Here is a 20,275-nt window from a genome sequence, read left to right on the forward strand (position 1 = left end):
ACATACAATACAGAAAATCAATAATGTTGAATTTGCAATTTAAAATAAATAATTTAAAATAAAATAATAAAACTGATAAATTCAAATAAATTTGAATATTTTGGCTACTAAAGAAAATTTATATGTCACTAAAAGCTTTTCTACAAAGAAATCTTCAAACCCAGATGGCTTGTAAATCCTTTCAAATACTTAAGGTAGAAGTGATATCAGTTTTGCACAAACTCTTCCATAAGTGGAGGAGGTGGGAATGTTCCCAACTTGTTTCATGAGGTCAGAATACTCAGATACCAAAATGTGATAGGTTTGTTAAAAGAAAGGAAATTATAGGCTAAGATTTGTAAGAAGCATAGATGAAGTAACCCTGAAATATATTATCTAACTAAATCAGTGATATATATTAAAAGGTAATATGTCATCATCAAATGGGGTTTGTTCTAGGATTACAAGGATTTGAAAATCAATCAATGTATTTTGGTATGTTAACATTCAGAAGGAAAATCATAACATCATCTCAACTGGTGCAGAGAAATACTTTGATAAAATTCAACACTAATACATGATAAGGAAAAGAAGAACGAAAGAAGGAAAGAAGGATAGAAGGAAGGAAGGAAGGAAGGAAGGAAGGAAGGAAGGAAGGAAGGGAGGGAGGAAGGAAGGAAAGATAAAGAAGGCTCTCAGCATACTAGGAATAGACAGGAACATCCTTCAGCTAACATCATGCTTAATAATGAAATATTGAGTACTTCCTCCATGAGGTTACAGGTAAAATAAAATTATCAATAATTACCACTAATATATTTAATATAGTACTGAAAGTTTCAACAAGTGCAATAAGATAAGAAAAAGTAACAATATTTATAACAATTGGAACATAAGAAGTAACAGTACTGTATTAATATTTTAAAGCTGTTAAGAGAGGAGATCTTGAATGTTCTCCCCACAAAAAATAAATGGTAATTATGTGAAGTGATGGAAGTGTTAGCTAACACTTTGGTGGTAATAATTTCACAGTATTTAAGAGTACCAAATCAGCATGTTGTGCACTTTAAATTTATACAATGTCATATGTCAATTATATCTCAATAAAGCTAAGGAAAAAAGTAGAACTCTCTGTACGAATAGATATTATAATTATGCACATTAAGAAATCCAAAAGAATGTACAAATTATTAGAGTTAATAAGTAATTTACCGGGGCCTGGGTGGCTCAGTCAGTTAAGCGTCTGACTCTTGATTTCGGCTCAGGTCATGATCTCTGGATCGGGGGGTTGAGCCCCATCTGGAGCTCAGTGCTCAGCTCAGAGTCTGCTGGAGATTCTCTCGCCCTCTTCTTCTGCCCCTCTCCCTGCTCATGCTCTCTCTCCCTCTCTAAAATAAATAAATAAAATCTTTAAAAAAAATAAGTGAATTTATCAAGGTTGCTGCATACTGGGTCAATATAGAAAACCAATTATCTTTGCAATAATTTGAAAATGAAGCTATTTGTAATATTATCAAGCAAAAAATATCAATATCTTTATAATAGTTCTAACCCAGTTAAACCTCTAAGCTGAACACTACGCATTATTGCTGAAAGCAAAGATCTAAATAAAGGGAGATATACATTAAGTTTGGGGATTAGCCGGGAGCAATCCCATTTATAATCACATCAGACATTTTTTATGGTAATTGGTGAGCTGACTCTGAAATTGGTATGGAAGTGCAAAGGACCTAAAGTAATCAAGACAATTTTCAAAAAGAACAATTGTGGAGGACTTACACTACCAGAAGTTAAGACTTACTATAAATTCCTAACAATTAAAAAAAAGGAGAAGAAAGAAAAACAAAATGAAGAGTCCAGAAAGAGACTCAAACATGTGTAACCACTTCATTTACAAAAAAAAAAAAAAAAAAGAACCACTGCAATTCAGTGGGGGAAAGGATAGTTTGCTCAATAAGTAGGGGCCGAATCAAAATAAACAGTACTAGAAAAATGAGTTTTCCCTCCAATTTACTCCATACACAAAAATTCATTACTACATATGCTTATGTGCCAACTAAAACAATAGATCATCTGAAAGAAAACATAGAAAGCATATTTCATGAATTTTAAGTACACGAATAATTCTTAAACAGGAAACAAAGACAAAAATATATCTGACTTTATTAAAATTAAAAGCTTCTGTTTCTCAAAAGGTCTCTGGAGAAAATATTAGCTATATATGCATGTATCTCTGTACTTATACATAAAAAAGAATCATATTTGGAAAATGCAAAAAACTACAAATCAATAAAAAAAGAAATATACATACAATAAAAAATGAGCAGAAGACTGAAATAGGCATTTTACGAAAGATTTCACATATGGCATTCAAGGAGATGCTCAACATCCTGTCATTAAGGACAGCAAAATAACGTTACGATGACATATCACAGCGTAGACAAGCCAAGACAATCCTAAGAAAGAACAAAGGTGAAAGACATACACGACCAGATTTGAGGACTCACTTTAAAATGACACAATGATAAAATGACAGAATGATACAGCCATAGAAAAGCTAAAATTAAAAAAACTGAATATACCAAGTATTGGTAAAAATGTGGAGCAATGATACTCTCATACATTGTTATTGGGAGTGTAAATTGGTACAGACATTTTGAAAAACTGTGTTGCTCAAGATACAAATACTCTATAAGCTAGTAACTCTATTCTTAGATTTTTACACAGAGAATTGTGTTTGTTCACAAAAAGATTTGCACAAGAATATTCGTATCAGCTTTACTCATAAGAGCTCCAAACTGGATACAATCTAAAGGTACATCAACAGGAGAAAGATAAATAAATTTTGTGTTTTCATACAATGGAATACTACACAACAATTTTTAAAATGAACTTCTAATGCAAACGACAACACGTGTGAATTTCACAGACATTACACTGAGTCAATGTAGTACGGTAAATCAATACACAACTCTATTCGTAGGAAGTTCCAAAATAAGCAAAAATAATTGGTATAGATGTCATTGAACTGTGCACTTAAGATCAGTGCACCTTATCAACACAACTGTATTTATATACGCCAACAAAAAGTAAAGGTGGGGGTGCCTGGGTGGCTCAGTCAGTTAAGCGTCTGCGTTTGGCTCAGGTCATGATCCCAGAGTCCTGGGATGGAGCCCTTCATTGGGCTCCCTGCTCAGCGGTGGGTCTGCTTCTCCCTCTGCCCCTGCTCTCTCTCTTTCTCTCTCAAATAAGAAATACAATCTTAAAAAAAATTAAAAGGGGGGTGTTTATTAGACACTGTTCTAAATATGTGGGAGTTACTTTAATTACTTTAATGGAGTTAGATTGAGAAAGAGAAAATGGCAGCAAAATTTGAGAAGTAAGTGAAAACAGAGAAGAGTAAGAGAAGGAGTTTTTGTGGGAAATGGAAGGGAGCTTTGATGACCTAGGAAGACTGTAGCTGCCTCCCGGTATGGATGATTGGGAAGCGCTGGTTTCCATTAAGCATAGATAAAATCGCATCCCTAATAATCAAGAAAGGGGAAGAGGTTTCTGTGAAAGACCCTGCTTATGGTTGGGGACAGCTTAATCAAAATGTCAGCAGATTTTTTCCCCGTCTGCTAAAAAATAAGTAAGTAGATAGATAGATATAAAAGAGCTTATAAATGTCAGAGTAACTTTCAGAAAGATGTAGCTCCTTGAGCAGAGATGAATAGAAACTATTTTTGCTTCCTTGATAAACTGGCCTCATAAACCTTGGTAAATTTCCTTTCTATCATTTCTCAGTTTTCCCAAAAGTTATATACTAGACATGGGACTTGAGGTTTTGGTTAAAAGAATCATTCTTTAATCTGGCATTCTTTTAATCAAATACTCTGGTCAGCTTGCCAATGTTTGTGTAATTTGAGTTTATCACAGTGTATGTTTCCATTTTGATCAATTAGTCTCAGGTATAATTTGAGTGTTCTAAATGATTATTCTGATTCAGTAAGAGTCATTCAGATTTCTCCCAAGTATTAAACACCCATGATAAAATCCACTAAGATGTGCGGGGTAGAGGAGGGAACCAGGAGCAGTATGTGTGCTGTAAGAAGAAGATAAGTAGAATCCAGAGGTCTTCTAGATGTAAAGCCACTGGGAACAGAGAGAGAGGATCAGAATTTCAAACCCACTACACATGGTTCCTTGCAGTAAAGTGGGTTTTGCCACTTCCTAGCTATGTGATCTCGGGATTTAACTTCTCTAAATCTCAGTTTCCATCTCTGTACTTAGGAGATAATAGCACACACCTGGAAGCATAGTTGTGCAGATTAAATAGAGGTGTAAGGTGTTGAACACAAAGGAAGCTTTCAATCAAAGTTAGCAGGTGGCTTGGTAATAGGTTCAGCCAAAGGTGGAGAGCATTTTCAGTCTTGAGTTGCAATATACTGAAACAAGGTTGGTAATGGAAACAGGCCGTGTTCTATGGGGTGAGGAACCCAGATCTGACACCTATTAGTGAGTTGAATAGCACAGGGGCTGTGCCATCTTACCTAGACTTGAATTGTACTCTCTCTAAGCAGTCCCTCACTTCTCTGTTTCCCACTAAAATCCTGTATTCCTGATACCAGCAGAGGTACCGCATCTCTAATGGTCTGTTCCTGGGCCCAAAGTCCAGAGGAAGTAGCCTGGATTAGGAGGAACCATAAGATATGCACACGCTTTTCTTTCTTTCTTTTTTTTTTTTTTTAAGATTTTATTTATTTATTTGACAGAGAGAGACAGCCAGCGAGAAAGGGAACACAAGCAGGGGGAGTGGGAGAGGAAGAAGCAGGCTCATAGCGGAGGAGCCTGATGTGGGGCTCGATCCCATAACGCCAGGATCATGCCCTGAGCCGAAGGCAGACGCTTAACCGCTGTGCCACCCAGGCGCCCCATGCACATGCTTTTCAACAGAGGTTTTTGCTAAAGGTTACAGCTTAGAGCCCTATCCAGGTCTAGCAGCAGAGCCTCTTTCATTTATACCCCACCTGATGGCCTTCTAGAAGCTCTCACTTCCGTTCCTTGCTCCATCACTGACTAGCTAATGTGATTTGGGTAAATGATTTAAATTCACGAAATTTTAGATTCCTCATGTGAAAAATGTGGCTGGTTGTCAAATGCAACAGAAGTCGTCTGGTGTAGCAGTGAAAAGCTGGGGATATGGCATGAGAAAATCAGTTCAAATCATTCCTCTACCACTTAACCAGATGTAAGACATTGGGCAACCCACTTTATTTCTTCTGATGACCCAATTTCCTCTTCCATAAAAGAAAATGATAACAATACCTTCCAGGGTTGTTGTGAGAAACCAACGAGTTAATGAATGCAAAGCATTTCACACAGTTCCTGAAGCATTTTGAGTACGCGGTATGCATTAACCGTTGAGATTAGCTTGAATAATATACAGTTCAACAAAATTTCAGTAGATTGAAAGTGGCTAGTCCCATTGGAGTCATTGTGAAACGATTCGGCCACAGGCAATATTCGGAACTAAATGCTGTTTGGGAAAACTGTAAGTTGTATTGATCCAATGTCTTAAATGGAATTTTTGCTTTTCACACAGAGCACCAGTCGTCAAAATTAAAGTCAAACACAGGCCAAAAAGAAAACTGCTCACCTTTGTAATACACGAAACTGGGGGAAGGGCTTTAAGATAAATACCAAATTGATTCAAAGATTAATTAGCTTAGTAACTATACATATATATAGATATGAGCACACACACATACACACACAGAGAGACCTTAGACCAAGGACATGGGACAACACGGCATGTTCTGTTAAAGCTTATTCCTGGAATAAGAGCATCACCAAACAAGAGCAGTGTCTCAGAGATTATTTGGTTCAAATTCCTTCCTAAAAAAATAGCTACAGACCATCTTTCGCCAGTGAGCATCTCGTATCTGCGTACGACAGGCTACTCGATAACTTACAGGACTATGCTTTCCCTTGTTGGACAGCCGTGTGCATTGGTTTTCTATTGCTGCCTAACAAACTTAGTGGCTTAAAACAACACCAATTTCTTATCTCACAGTTTCTGTGGGTTAAGAGTCTCAGCTGGATCATTTGCTCAGTGTTTCAAAAAACTGAGATCGAGGTGTCCTCTGGGCTGTGTCCCTTCTGGAAATCAAGGGCCTCTTTCACAATCTCATGGTTATTGGCAGGATTGTTTTTTGTAGCTCTGAGATAGAGACGCCCATTCTCCCGCTGGTGGTCAGCCAGAAGTCGCTCTCAGTTCTGCTCTTAGAGACAGTTAGAGTTCCTACCACACTGAGCCTTCCGTTGTCAGAGATGCAACGGAGCACCTCCTTTGCATCAAGCCCCTCTCACACTCTAAACCTCTCTAACTTCAGAAAGGACGCACTATCTTTTCTGGCCCCCCTGATTAGGCAAGGCCCACCCAGACAATCTCCTGTTTGATGAACTCCACTGAGTCCAAGTTGATTACATCTGTAAAATCCATTTTGCCACATAACATAATATAATCACAGGAATTATAGCTCATCATATTTATGGGTTCCACCACACTCAGCTGAAGGGAATTATATAAGGGCAGGGTCAATGGAGAGTTGTCATGTTAAGATTCTGCCACCACAGATGGTTAGCAAATTCTCTCATAATGAAAATAAGTCAGGCTGGGTTCTACCAACTTCTACTCTGTTCTCCACATCGACCTCCCAACTGTTGGAAGACAAGTGCCTTGACTGCTCTTTGGGGAACTATTCCCAATGTTTTTTTAAATGGTTCTTATTTCTGACATCCAGATATCCCTCTAAATACACTATACTTCTTGTGTAAATCTTAGAATTAAATATAACTCCCTAGAGATTTCCTGAATAGTACAGATTATAGCAGGATTATTACTTCTTCTATTATGCAGAACAGACTTCTATTGAGACATCCAAGGACTAATTTTTTATAACAATATCATCGTGGCAACTAAAATTCATCCATAACCAAATAAAGAACTTTAATTACTTTCTCATGCATAGCTACTAATCCCAAGTCATTGATGTCCCCACCTTCTGTCACTAGATTATTATCTCTCCCTCATGGTGAGGCATCAGTTGCAGATTAGATAAGCTTGCCTTCAACCAAGCTGTTAATATAAATGCTGGCAAAAGACAAGAAAGAGCCAATAGGACATGATTTTTATTTTCTTTTTTAATCCTTTGAATAGGGTTTGTGTGTGTGTGTCTTTTAATGGAAGATGAAGAGTACATGACGTTGTTTAAAATAATTTAAACATTGCAAGTTCCTGACTTTTCTTACTAACTCTTCACACACTGTTTTTGTAATGGTAGACCTCAAACAATTATCACTCCCCCAGTTTAATCAGAGAAAGGGGAAATATTCCCAACCTCAATTTCACCTACTATATGCAATTCTGCATTTTTCAAATTGCACACCATAAATCCTGACTCCTTGGATATAAATGAACTCTTTATATTTTCATAGCACTTCCCACATTTCAGTGTGGCCCTTGAAAGCCTTTTAAGTCAGAAGGGATACATGATGTTGTTCTTGGGCAACTATCAAGGTCCCAAAAGTTGTCCACACCACATGGTGAGCAGTGGGTCTTTGACTAAAGCCCAGATCTGCTGTCTTAGAGTCCAGGAGTCCTCCACTGTTTCCCAGGAAAAAGTTATCATGAGGTGAAGTGCTCTCCTGTCAAATCTGTGTCCTCCACACCGAGTAGCCATTTTGCCTTCTGGAGCTGATCCCATTGTAATATTGATACTTGAGAGGAGTTTGTACAGAGGGGGGCACCAACCGAAGGGTTGGGCTTTGCAACTCACGTGAACACAGCATCTCTGTCTCAGGGGCAGGATCAAGATCATCTCCAGAAAGTAAATGCAGCAAGAATGGCCAAAGAGGATCCTGAAATAAATGCTAACATTGCACACAGTGTGCCTACAGATATGCCTGGCTGAGGAAAGCTATCTACGTCCCCTCTGTGATTAAGAGAATTAAAATACTAGGCTATAAACTTTACAAATACGCACATAGTTAGGAAAAAATAAAGAGCTACCAAAGATTTTCATGAGCACTCATCTACACATTGAAAAAAACATCAGAACTGGCACAGAATTGTTGAGCAGTGAACATAGGTAAGTAGGGTTTAGTTCTTTAAATCCCTTCAGCCGGAAGATTGTAAGCACTATACCATTGTCAAGATCAGCGTGGTATAATAATAGAAGCCTCTGATGTGAACCACATTTGTAATTTAAATTTCCTAGTGGCCACATTAAAGAAGTAAGAAGAAGCAGGTGAAATCAATTTTCATAATATATTTCATTGATCCAACATATCCAAATGTCATTTCAATGTGTAACCAATATAAAAGTTACTAATGAGATATTTCACTTCTTTTTTCTTTTACTGTCTTCAAAATCTGGTGTGTATTTTATGCATACAGTACATTTCAGTTTGGTCCAGCAATTTTACTAGCGCTCAAAAACCACGTGTGGCCAGTGGCTGTCTTATTGGACAGTGCAGGTATAAATGAAATCACTTATTTTCCTTAGGTTAACAAAGACGGGTATGTGGAGGGAGGGTGGGTGTGGATTTCCCACAGATCTCATGGGGAACCGGGAGGCTGAGCGGGAAACGGACACCCTTCTGCTATGTGAACCATATCCCTGGGGCCCTCTCCCCCTCCCGCGTGTTATCTCTGTCCCAGCCCTCATGCTACTTCTCTCTCTCATTGCCTAGCTGTAGACTTGATTGCACTGTAAACATCATGAAGTATAAAAGGGGGAAGAAGTGGGCTAGATTTCCCACCTGTCCCGGGTAGACCAAAGACCTTAGGCAAGTTACTTAACCTCCCTGGTCTCACATTTCTTTTGTATGACACAGGATTAATTCCTTCATCACTGAGTTCTGAGGATCAAATACAATAACAAATGTAAACTTGTCAGCCCCAAACAGGAACTGTAGTTTTCAAGGTCTTAATGATTGTTTTTCTTTTTTTTTTCTTTAAGATTTCATTTATTTATTTGAAAGAAAGAGTGTGTGCAAGAGAGAGCACGAATGGGGGGTGGGAGGAGGGGAGCAGAGGGAGAGAGAGAAGCAGACTCCCCACTGAGCAGGGAGCTGGCCTCCGCGGATGTGGGGGCTCTATCCTAGGATCCCTGGATCATGACCTGAGCCGAAGGCAGAGCCTTAACCGACTGAGCCACCCAGACGCCCCACTGATTGTTTGATTGTTTTTCATGACATATATATGTTTGGTAGAAAAGGTAACAGGGAAATAAAGAAAACCTTGAAAAAACTATGTGCTAGATCCCAGGCCACACTACTCTTTTTTCAGTACTTGGTGCTTAAAACCTCTCTATGCTGTTAGCATAACTTCAGCCCAAACCACACTGAGCCCATGTTATACAGATATACCAAAAACACAAGAATTAAAAAAAAAGTTTCAGTTTTTGCCTGAGTTTGCCCAATTACATGGAGACCCAGATGATAAGGGAGAGACACCTCAATGAGCCCCATGTGGGGTACATGTTGAATACTCTACAAAATGTCAAAGAAGGAAGGTTCCTTCAGTCTGACGAATATGAGGGTGGCAAGAACTCCATCATCTAGAAGACACAATTTTCTCAGCCCCTGCAGTTTCCCTGACTATAAAATTGTGCCCTCAGGTCTCAGGGAGCCTTACCACACTTAACCCTCTGTAGTTCCTAAAAGCAGCCCCAGTACAGTAGCACTTGGCCACAGCCTCAGGTACTTTGAGAAGACTGTAATCACAAAAAAGGAACACTCACCAGTTCATTCTCCTCTCCTTGGTTGAGCAGAGCCCGGTGATCCTTACTTTTCTCTTCCATCTAAATTGTTAGTGTGTCCCTTCAGGATAATTCTTTGGGGAAAGTCAAAACCAGTTGGGACTTAGGTGAACTCAGACAGTCACTACTCGTCGCTGCTGTTCTTAGGAGCATTTAAAATCTCTTAGCACATACCTCACCTATTAGACTAACAAGGAAAAGGGAGGAAATACTCTCCTCAGCCACAGGATTAGTCTATTAATTTATCTGCTTGTTGTGTTTCCTTTTGTTCCCTCCCTGGTGTTTGTTGAACTAAATGTGAATGCCTCTTGACTTAAGTTGTTGAACCAGAAAGACAGATAATTTCCTGCACTGTCTTTAAATGTCTCAGCTAACGAATGAGAATGGCCACTTTACTAAAAACCCAAGACAGGGGCACCTGGGTGGCTCAATCGGGTAAGCAACCAACTCTTGATTTCTACTCAGGTCATGATCTCTGGGTCATGAAACTGAGCCATACGCGGGGCTCCACAGTCAGCACAGCATCTGCTTGTCCCGCTCTCTCTGCTCCTCCCCACTCTCATTCTCTCTCTCTCTCTCAAATAAATAAATAAAATCTTAAAAAGAACAACAACAACAACCCAAGACAGAAAGATTACCAGTGAGAGATAAATAAAAATCCTGTGGACTTTGGGAAAGTAATGGACATGTTGAGGTGACAATGAGAATTTAAGGAAGGGGGGTTGGCTCATGACAGGGAGTGTAGCAATCATTTTGGAATCAGAAAAACCTGAATTCTAATCCCTGCTCTACTGATGACCCTGGGCAGATCACTTAAAATCTGAATTTTAGGTTTCCAATATGTAAAATATCAGTAATTATAGAGTTGATATGGAGATCTAAGATGATTTTGTATAAAAATTATCTATAGCACCTGTCATACTCAATAAAAGATTATCATCACCACCATCATCATAAAATTAATCGAAAAGTTTTTTAAAACATAAACTATAATAATAATAATTTAATTCCTTTCACTTTCTCTTTTTAGTTTGCAAAAAGTTTTCAGAGAAGTATATGATGCAGCAGAAATGAGAAAGGCTGATTATTAGGGATATCATATAAATTTCCATAATATAATCACCAGTGAATTTGATATTTTTATCAAAAAATAGGTACACTGGGATCCATTCATGGGTTGGCTTATTTGTTTCCAATAAGGACTTTTATCTTTTTTTTTTTTTCTTTTTATTGCATCAGTCCACTGAGCAAAATCTTTGCCACTTTGACCATGGAAGAAAACTTACTGGGAATAAAGACTACAGAGAATGAAACTTGACTCTTTCTACTGAGAGGGAGAGTTATTGGTTGCCTTGAGGGGGAACTAGTGCCACCTTGAAGTGTAGGAGAATCCAAGGTGCTCTCTGGCCCAGCAGGAAGTGGCTGATGAAAGTAAACAGATAGCTCTTCATGCCAGAGAGCCTATTGAAGACATCCACACTAAAGAATGCTATGTCATCACAAATGTTGCATTTTAAGTATCACCAATCTAAGGTAGAGCTCAAATATGGAGAAAGGAGTCCCAAGTTTTAGTAAAATCTAATTAAAGACTTGAGGAGTAGTGCTCATTCACTTCTTACCCAGTAGCTATTCACTCACATTTCTGGCTGAAAGAACATTTCCTTTGTCTGGGCAGCCTGACTTCAGCTAAAGCACCAGGATGAGTCATGATTAACCTAAGAGTGGGCATGTGACCCAGTTTTCAACAACAAGATGCAAAAGAAAGACAACTGGGGGCAGAGGTCTTCTGGAAAAGATTATCCTATTTTTTAAATTATCCTGTTGATGAAAGAGAGATAATAATTTATTTTCTACCCATGCCAATGAAGTGGAGCAAAGGACAAAAGAGCTTAGTTCCTTATGATACCACTAAGCCATGGCCCTATGCCTGGGACTAACTCTAGACGTCTTTCCAATACAGAATGAGCTGTTCTTAATAAAACTGCTGCTGTTTCTGGTTTCTGCTACTTATAGCCCAAAGACACAAAATATAACACTCATCAAAACTCTGTTCAACTCTTACTCAGCAATTACATGTTTAACCATAGATATTCTGGACACTTTGCTAGCTCCTTGGGATTCACTGGCAAAAAGGAAAGTCATTACCCTGAGGCAATTTACAGTTGCTTCGGAGAGACAAACAAATAAGCAGCCTCTTAAATAGGAAGGATCTAGAACTCAGACTGAATGAGACAAGAACAGCTTCCTGAAGGAAATGACATTTATGCTGACATCTCAAAGACAAGCAGAAATTAATCAGGTGGAAGGAATGGGGGATAGTGGTGGGTTGTGAACACAATCTAGGCCAGAGAACAGATTAGAATGTGTGAAAAGTTTCAAGAGAGATGAGAAAATACAGCCTGTGTGGCGTATCAAGAGAAATCAAAATAAGACTTGAGAATAGAAGGAAAGAAGGGAGGCACTGAGCAATGATGATGGAGATGTGAACAGGTGCGCCTGACCACTAAGAGCTTGTACACCAGGCCAAACTAGTTAGTCCATTCTGTGTGTGTGTGTGTGTGTGTGTTTGCTTTGTGTGTGGTTAAAGGGAAATGTGGTCCACCTGTGTGCCAGGATGAGGAGGAAATAAATTTGGTGGTTGCTAGCAGTCCCTCCCACAGAGACGCTATGAAAGGTAGAGGGATGGATCAGCTGAATCATTTTCCTCAGGGTACTCAGGGTCTCATGAAAGAGGCAAAACCTTACAGAGGTGGCTGATATACAAGGCAAAGTGAGGAAGGCCTGGGTTATTGCAGAATTAAGAAAGAGTATCCCTGAGAGGCCCTAATATTGGGTGACAGAGTGTGAGTGGCCTATGATATCCGATTGAGTGACCTTGTGAGCTCTTTGCAACAACCACAAGGTGAGGAAGAAACGCACATTTCAATATATGACTAATCCTCCACCTGAAATAGGGACTCAAAGATGTGGGCAAATGTCCACTCTTTAACTGCACTCAGTCTGCCCCCCAACCCTTGCCCCCGTCACCCCTAACCACCGTTGCACCAAAACCCACACATTCCCTACAGACAGAACAGAGCAGAGGGAGCTCCCTTTAGGAAGCACAAATATGGGATGTTTAAGGTGAAGTCATGGTTTGTCTTTCACGTTCCCAACCTTAATTTTCTATTTAGAGATCCAGAAATTGAAAATTTGGTGAATATGTCAAAACTTAAATGAATAGAAGTAAAATTTTATCTTATCTGGGGACAAAAAAGAGCCCAAACTGTGAAAAGGGACCTTCTCTTATTACTCCTCAACTTGTTGCTGTCCTGTTTTTTTTTTTTAAAGATTTTATTTACTTATTCTACAGAGATAGAGACAGCCAGTGAGCGAGGGAACACAAGCAGAGGGAGTGGGAGAGGAAGAAGCAGGCTCATAGCGGAGGAGCCTGATGTGGGGCTCGATCCCATAGCACCGGGATCACGCCCTGAGCTGAAGGCAGACGCTCAACCGCTGTGCCACCCAGGCGCCCCTGTTGCTGTCCTGTTAATTCATTTAGCAAACAGCTTCCAAGCCCTTAGACCAGGGTTAGAACTGAAAGGGTTGCAGAAATGAATCAGGCACTAACCCTGCCCTTAGTGAGTTGACAGTTTGGTAAGAGAACAAGACAAAAATATGACTCCTCTGTGGGGGAACAAATGGAATAGGCCAGATGGAGAGAGGACTGGAAGAGGTAGAGAGCTCAGAATCCAGCAGCTCAAAGGACTAAAAAAGGTGTGTGTCTAGTGGCTTATTCACCTTTGTGGGCTCACAGAGAATTTTGAAAATCTGATGAACTTTGTAGATTTTTTCCTCCCAAGAATAATACACGTATGTACATGTGCATAAAATTTTACTATGTCAGATTTTACTTATCACTGATCTGGTCCAATCCCTTAATTTTATAGTTCTTTAATTTGTTCAACAAATACTTCTTGAGTGCTTACTTTCTATAAGGCACTGCTCAAGGTACTGGGGAAGACAGCAGTGGTCAAAGCAGACAGAAGGCGCCATCTCATGAAATTGACACTTCAGTGGGGAAAGACTGACTGCACAAGTACACAAGTGAAATCCACAGTTGGGCAGATAGTGATACTGCTCTGGAGAGAAAATAAGGTTAGGAATGTGAATAGACAAGGTAAGGGGTCAAGGGTGAGGAGGAGCAGAAAGGAATGTGGAGTTGCATTTTAAATGAGGCGATCAGGGAAGGCACCAGTGACAAGGAGACATTTGAGCTAAGGTATGTGTCTACCTGGTGCAAAGGGTTCTGGGTAAAGGGAATGTCAGGTGCCAAAGCCCTGACATTGGGGGTCAGGAAGGAAGCCAGTGTACCTAGAGCAATATATACCAGGGGCAAAGTCATAGGATGGACTTGAGGTAGAGAGGCATTGATATAGTATATTTGGCACCTAGGGCAAATAATTCCTTACCTCCTTGCGTATATGACAAATGACTTTCAACTTATGAAATGAAGTGAATAACAACAACCTTGGGAGGAAGAGTTAAAATGGCGGAGGAGTAAGGGGACCCTAGTCTTGCCTCATCCCTTAAAAACAGCTAGAAAAATGTCAAATCATTTTAACACCCAAGAAAATGATCTGAGGACTGAAAGAACAAAACTTCGCAACTAGAGATTGAAAAAAATGCCACATTGTGGAAGGTAGGAGCTGTGGAGAGTTGATTGAGGGGAGAGAAGAGCTGCAGGTGCTGTGACGGTGAGGGAGCCCTCATCACTGAGAGAGGAGTGAGAGAGAAAGAAAGAGTGAAAGCATGCCAAAGGAATTGTTCAAGAAAAACTTTTCCCCCAAAACCGTTGACTGGGAAAGGGAGAGGGAAGGGCTGAATACCACAAACTTTATAAACAGTGGAGTACGGACTCTGAAGTTCAGAGGTCGGAGCCATCACCAGGGTTGTGCCATACAGGCTTAGCAGTGCTCTGGTGGCGAAGCAAAACAGAATTCTAGGAGTGGGCAGCATGGTCTGAGGATCTCCCGGGTCGCAGGGCGAGAAGCAGTTACCCTGCTTGGAGCGCATGTGGGGGTGGTGGCACAGGAACAAAAGACCCATGGACACCCTTGAGTTGCCCCTTTCCCTAACACAGGAGCAAAGACACTGGCTGAAGGCAGCGAACCTTGGTGCTGTCTTTTAGTTACATTTTACCATAAACTCCAAACCACTGTGTGTTTGCACAACCAATTTTTGGGACAAGCAGGCGCCAGCCACAGTGCAACAAGGCCCTCCGCCAGAGGATTAGTGCCGGTCTGTGCCTGGGGGTCTCTAAAATTTGGAGTTTTGAAACTCAGCTGCACACCTGAGATAAAACACAGGAGTGCTGTGCCCTCTAGCAGGCGGACAGGTCAAACACAAGCAGGGTGAAGGTGGGGATCTGCTGGAAGCCTGGGACACAGGAGAGATGATTGTATGCTCTTCTGTGAGGGCTTCCTGAAGAATAGTAACTCTGAACTTCCCGCTCTGGAGATGAGGAATGCAAGGTGATGCCATTTCCCACCATACGTATGTCAGACAAACTGGATTTTAAACCAAAGACTGTACCAAGCAATGAAGAAGGGCATTATATCATAATTAAGGGATCTATCCATCAAGAAGATGTAACAATTATAAATATTTATGTCTCCAACTTGGGGGCACTCAAATATATAAATCAATTAAGAGCAAATATAAAGAAACTCATCGATAATAATATAATAGTAGGGGACTTTGACACCCCACTTATAGCAATGGACAGATCATCTAAGGAGAAAATCAACAAGGAAACTAATGAATCATTGAACACTACATCAAAAACTAATGATGTACTATATGTCGGCTAATTGAACTTAAATAAATAAATAAATAAATAAATAAAACAAAAATTTGAAAAGAAAAATAAATTTTGAGTTTAAAGATATTATTCAGGGGCGCCTGGGTGGCACAGCGGTTAAGCGTCTGCCTTCGGCTCAGGGCATGATCCCGGCGTTACGGGATCGAGCCCCACATCAGGCTCCTCCACTGGGAGCCTGCTTCTTCCTCTCCCACTCCCCCTGCTTGTGTTCCCTCTCTCGCTGGCTGTCTCTATCTCTGTTGAATAAATAAATAAATAAAATCTTTAAAAAAAAAAGATATTATTCAAATTCAGGAATATATTTCAAGTATGAACTATAATTTCCACTTAGTACACAAAAATATTTCAATTCATAACATATACCTTGCTTTATTCTTTTTGAGGAAGAATCTTGGAAGAAAAAAAACCTAGATAACCAAAGTGGAGCCAGGGGATGGAAATCTGAACTAACTAAGGCATCAGAGTTTTATGGTTGGCTAAAAAACATCCCTGGGAGATATGTAGTAACTCACAGACCTGCCCAGCTCTCCTCCATTCCATTCTACTCACATGTGTGAAACGCTGCCATATGCAGCGCACTATTCTAGCCCCTAAAATGAGAACCCAGAGATGAATGAGGCTCGAATCATGCCCTTGAGCTCAGTCTACTGGACTCATGCTCTGGAATCTAAATCTTCTGTATTTCCTACTTTCCTCCAGCTGCTCTTGTACCCATATCACAAAAGGGCTTTGACAAACTCATCTTTCACTGATATGTAAACCATTCACTGCTCAGCTGGATCCTTTGAGGGATCTTCTTCCTATAGAAACTGTTGACAGAAGTTACACTGTTTGAAAGTGATTGATTGTTGGAATATCTGAACTTATAATAGAAAACAAGCTAGCCCAAGGACTTCTGATTAGAACATGTGAAGCAAAAGGAAAAAATAGTCCATCTCACCCATTTTCAACTGACTCCTGATCCATGAGGGAAAGTCTCACCCTCTTCTGCTAATGGCTTTTCCCTGAGGCTCTCATTTCTGCTCTTATTCTAGGCCTGGCTGCCCATCCATCTCTGTGGGGCAGAGACGCAAGTTAGGTAGCTGAGCTAGCTTCTCCATGGCCCTCATGGGAGTCAAGGACTGGAACTTGGATCAAATCCTAGGCTCTACTTGGTCTTTATTATAAAATTATCTTCTGATGCATTGCAGATACTGTAATTTGGTATGGACCATTGAAGCAATGATTCTTTTTCATTTAATTGCTAATGTCGGGATTGTAAAAACATCATCTCTTCAGTCATTAAATATTAATTGATTTCATCTGTTACAGAGTCAATTATATTTTCTGAGTGGCTTATATGTCCAGGTGTGGTAGCCCGCACTGCTCGTGGGTCCAACGCTTTGTTTTGGGGTCCAGTCCCATAGCATTTTATATGTTAGTCAATAATGGCTCTTATCACGTTCAAGGGAAAGGACCATTCTTCAAATCCAAGCACTTAGTTCAGGGAGTAGCAGATAGGATAGGTATCCAGTCTGCTTGTGGAAATTCAATTTCAGAAAAGAACTAAGGATTCCTGGTATTTGTACCTCCTGAATCTATGTAGACACCATCTATCTATTTCTTCTGGGGGGGAGGGAAACCACCTGCTATATAAGCAGATTTCACCTTTCCGTGCTCTCAACTTGCTTTCACCCAGCAACCTTATCTCAAAGCCTCTAATTTCTTCTGTCCCTGCGATAAAATTTTCCATGAAACCACCTGAATTTAGTCTAACCATTTTTTCTGCCTAAGGTACTTAAATGTTCCAAGAGAATTCAATAGCTCATTTTATGCTGCTGGAAACGTATTGACTATTGTCAAGGACTTTAAGCTTGCCAAAGCTTATGCCACATTGCTCAGGTACTCTGTGTATTTAGTAGCTGCATAGGAACAGAATGTTTAATTTAATATTCAGGAGGGCTTTCTAGATGACTGGCCACAAGAACAAATCTACACAGACTGACAGTTACATGGCTTGTCAGCTGAGCCCAGGAAATGTCAGTGAGAATGATTGTCAAGTGGTAACTGTATTTGTCAGGTAAGTCACCAACCAGAGTCCGACTAGTGGCCAAAAATGCCCCAATGCTGTCAGATCAATACCATGGTGAACACTAAACCCTCATCTCTGCCTCCTTCACTGCTACTGAAAATGCTGATAACCGCCGAGACCAGTGAAGGGTGCTAACAGAAGGGCGATGGTGTTTCTGAAATTGGTGTTGTCTCTGATTAAAGAACAGAGTTCAATTATATTTGTCAATCCAAGAGGCTTCCCTGGGAAGAAAACAGCCTGGATGAGTGGGATGGTTACAAAGACAAGGAATGAATTTAGGTATTCCAGAGTGAGATCGATCCCATGATCTATCCTAAGGAGAATATAAGCCTCTAAAGCGATGTTCTGAAACAAACTGACTTCTTACTAATCAATTCTAGATGATCTAATCAGATTAGGGAGATGAGGATTCCTTTGAGATATCCAGACTTGGGCATGGTCCAAGATCCCTTATTCTTTTTCTCCCTTATCTGAAGGGTGAATCAGATTGAATATTTACGGTGCGGAATTTTTGCATAAATTTGCAACTAGCTCCAAGAATTCAGGACATTACACATCATTCTTTGCTTTTGCCTCTGGCTAGTGGCAATGCCTTTCCTCACTGCACTTAGCTAGTAGGTAATTGTTTTGTCAAGAACGGAGTACTTAAGAGTTTTAACAACGAGCAAGGATAACTGGGCTCTACTCAAGCAAAAGAAATCTGGTAGTAAGATTTCTTCTCACCAGAGTCTTTTATAAAGTGGAGTAGAGAATACATGGTGACAAACATAGTATTTCCAAAGAAATACACCACAAAAAGTTCTCTCAGCACTACAGGAGTTGGCAGGAAAAATTATAGATGAGTCTTTACGGGGACAAGTGCAAGACAGCACATTTAGGGAAATCATCTAAGTTATTCTCTTAGGGTTACAGTCCTACAACTGAGTCATCATCAGAATCACCTAGAAAGCTTGATAAAGATACAGCTCTCCAGGACCCATCACAGAGATTCTCTGACTGACTATGTCTGAGGTGGGGCCCAGAACTTTATTCCTAATAAGCTACTTGGGAATTTTCATGATGGGTCAAGTTTGAGAACCATGTTCCAAAAGAAGCCTATGAACTGCTGTGGACTATTTCCTGGAGACAATGAGCTAACACATGATGGGAGAGCAAAGAGATCAACTAACCACTACCTACAAATATGTCCAAATCTGGACTACTTTGTGCAGGTCTTTGCATCTCATGAGAGATCTGGTAGACTTGAAAGTCATACAACAAGGACCAATTTTAAAAAGCAAGCCTTCAGGATAGTCAGATGATGGGATGACAAGGTTACAAAATGATGTCTAAAAAGAAAGTCGAGTCTTTGAATTGCAAGTAATTGATTCTATAAACAAAGGCTGGAGGTAGATCATTGTATACCTTATTTTAAATTATTAAGAATCAACAGACTCCGTAAAAAAGAATAATATTAAACAATTAGTAAATCATGGATAATTACATTTAATTAAAATTGAATTACACTCATTCAATTCCTAAAAGTTTATATGTGTTCGTTAGTTCATTCATTCTTCATCTATGCATTCTTTTATCTACTCCTTTACTGATTCATACATTAAATAGCTATACTCTGTGCAAGACCAAGACTTAAGAATCCTTAAAGCTTTAGAGATGAAGGAAAAGAAGTTATTGCCATATTTAATTCTCTTTGATTTTTGCAGTTATGAATAAAGTAACAAATAATATTCCCATGCCAATAGTCAAGGTAACCAAGATGCAGTGATTAATTTGCTCAAATCACAAATCAGGAAAGTCTGGATTAGAGCTCAGACCTGTCTGACTCCTAAGCTTTTACTCTTAACTGACATATGCCACTGCCAAAAAGGGCGTTGGAGATGGACTTTATCTATCCAAGCTCTGTGTGGCTCCTGATAATGCCATCAGACATGAGGCACTGGCTGAGAGCCAATGACTTCAGCTAGCATGACTACTGTGCCAACAAAAGCCAGCTCTGCCCTTACACAGGCCCCAGGTGCAGGCCCAGACTCCTGCTGGCCTGAGCCATCCACTCTTCTTTGGGAAACCTGTGAAATTTCCCTCCATGCTATGGTGAGGTATGGGCATATAACAAAGATTTGGCCTTTCCCAACTGCAAATCTTGGCATCCAGACTAAATCAGTTTCCAGAATCCATTTAGGGGGGATCCAAACCTATGAAATTGCTCCCAGATCAAACTGGTTTTCAATTAGTCATGGATGGTGACTAGATTCTTAAGACTATCAAGTTCACCAAATTCTCAAGGCTAGCTTTGTGTTGGGTAAGGCGAGAACTGGCTCAGCTTTCAGGAAAGAGCATCCAGCCAGCTGTGCAGTCACCTCTTCTTGTGCTTTGTCCCTAAGCAGCCTGGGGAGAGAGTGGCCTTAGGGCTCTGCAGAGCTTTCTCAGAGTGTCTTCTCCCTAAATATTTCTGTATGCACTTTCACCCAATTGGCATTCACCTAATGGGGAGGAATCTTTCCTATCTTTATAATCTATGTTTCCCTGGTCACATAAACCTGGAACAATAGTCTGAAA

Source organism: Ursus arctos, unplaced genomic scaffold (genome assembly GCF_023065955.2).
Source record: "Ursus arctos isolate Adak ecotype North America unplaced genomic scaffold, UrsArc2.0 scaffold_4, whole genome shotgun sequence".
Lineage (NCBI taxonomy): Eukaryota > Metazoa > Chordata > Mammalia > Carnivora > Ursidae > Ursus > Ursus arctos.